Here is a 2,425-nt window from a genome sequence, read left to right as displayed (position 1 = left end):
AGAAATTAATCACGTTGCACACGTACATGAACAAAGCTGGAACCGAAACATATGTTTGGGGATCATGGGGCTCGGGTTCAAGGAAAACCTATGCATGGCTTGGCTCGGTTGCAACCATGGCTGGGCTAGGGCTGTACTATGGTCAGGGAAGGAGTCCTAGCCACGCTAGGACTCGAGCCAAGGAGCTGGGGAGGAGTCCGAGCAAGCTTGGACTCCACCCGCGCACAAGCGCATGCGCGCAAGGGAAAGAGCTCGGCATGGGGGGCTCTGGGCTGGGCTATCTTGAGTCACTAGAGTCTTAAGAAGGTGCACAAGAGTCTGGTTCAGGGGCTGGTCCAGTGTCTAGAGTCCTATGTGCACAAACATAGAGTCCTACAACATTAGGAGCCTCGGCCATAGCTTATTCTGTTGTTGTGGCTGCGGCTCGAGCTTAGGTGTAATGCCCGAGAATTTTATGTTGATAATTTGAGATTAATGATTATCACTTGTAGCGCTTATAGATGGATCAAGTCGCGATCAGAATGGGACATGCACGAGTTAGCCTAAGTTGAAATCCCGTAGGTATCGCGCACATGCGCGGCAGAGAGGCGCGCATATGCGCGAGTTCCATGTGCCGAGGTCGAAGGTGAAACGTCTGCCCTTTTTATTGCTTTAAAAGTACTAGAAAAAATTTTTTTTTTTTTTTTTTGGCCAATAACCTAACACATGAAAATATTTTTATAAAATATTTTGCCCTCTTTAAAATAAACGTCAACCCACTAGCATTTAAAAATTCAAGTGAAATAGTCATAAAGCAATAACGTCTACTGTTTTGCCAAATCTAAAAGTAATAAGTTTGAAAAGGTATAGCTCATATCAAGCCTCTCAAAAACTCTCAAAAGCATAAATAAATAGTCTTAGAATCTTTAATTTAAATCATAAAGCGTAATGCGGAAAATGAAGCGCCGGTCCTCGGGTTGTGTGCACCTTCAGTCCAGTAGTATCACTCATCAAGACCTCCCTCAATACCACCTGCATCCATCACACCTAGTGAGTCTAAAGACTCAACACACCATAATCTTGATAACGAGTAGTATAATAATAAAATCACATGCAACAGTGAAAATACTTTTAAGTAAAATAACATTTCATGACATGCATAAACTTTAACATTATCCTCAACATGACATAAATCCTTTAATCATGGTCATAAACGTTTTCCTTTATCCTTAGTTGAATTCATATCGTTAATTGTTACTATCCTCAATCCTCAAAAGTCGATGGATCCATCTACATGTAACCACAGTACTGGGCGGCGGGGGACACCAGCGACCCTCTCACCGGTCAACTGGGCCCTGACCAAGCATTACCGAATAGAAATACGATCGTCGGGGCTCCCTCTGGGGCCTTTTCCCATATATGGGCTCCCTCTGGGGCCTTTTCCCCTCACGATATTCCTATTCTTACTTTAATCCTCATATCCTCTGTTCGTAACAATGGAAACACGATCGTCGGGCTCCCACTGGGACCATCACCCTCACGATATTGCCATCATTAACGAACTAGTCACAATCACCTCACTTCCTTCAACGTTTTTCATTCACATCACTTTATAAAATCATTAATAACATTTACCTTTTTTCCCTTTTTGAAACCAAGCATGCAACATGTATTTAAATGTCTTCTTTAAATCATAAAAATTTCTAGGACATTTAAAAATCATAATTAAATCATGATAAATTCATAAACATTTTAAAATACCATATTTAACATGAAAACAGAATTTCGGGCACTGCCATGACCTTTACTCATTTCCCGGTGTAACACGATCGTTTTACCCCTGGACTCGACATTTTATGATTTCGACTTTTTTCTTCATTTCATGACTCTAATATGTCCCAAATAATTATTTAAGCTTATATGAATTTTTTCGTAATTTTATTTTGCTTAAAACTTAGACTTTTTCAATTATCTTTTCTTAATTATTTTAACGGTGTTTTAATCCCGAAAAATACTAAACTTTAATATAAAATTCCTAAATTCTAAATTTAGTCTTTTTATATTATTTTAGCCCTTATGGATCACGACTCGACCCCCGTGAGTCGTTTTCCAAATTTTCTTTGTTTTAAAACTCATTTTAACACCTAAACTTCGACCCCGAGCCATCTCTTAATTTTCACGAGTTACTCCCGAGCCATGTCGAACCAAAACTTGCCCAACATGCCAAAGTACCCTACTGGACTCTAAGTTTGTCAAGATATCCACCCAAAACCGAAAAACGAAGCAGCCCAAGTAACACCTATTCTGGCCGAGAGTTGTGTGATGCATGGACTCTATGTTGTGTGATCGTGTGGACACAGCCAACGCCCTACCACCCAAACCCAACTCAAGAACACTTGCTTAGGACCCTAAGGACTCTTCCTAACCTAGCCCGTGCCCCACGCAT

The sequence above is a fragment of the Primulina huaijiensis genome, chromosome 8 (genome assembly GCF_012295235.1).
Source record: "Primulina huaijiensis isolate GDHJ02 chromosome 8, ASM1229523v2, whole genome shotgun sequence".
Taxonomy (NCBI): domain Eukaryota; kingdom Viridiplantae; phylum Streptophyta; class Magnoliopsida; order Lamiales; family Gesneriaceae; genus Primulina; species Primulina huaijiensis.
This window is presented reverse-complemented; position numbering follows the sequence as displayed.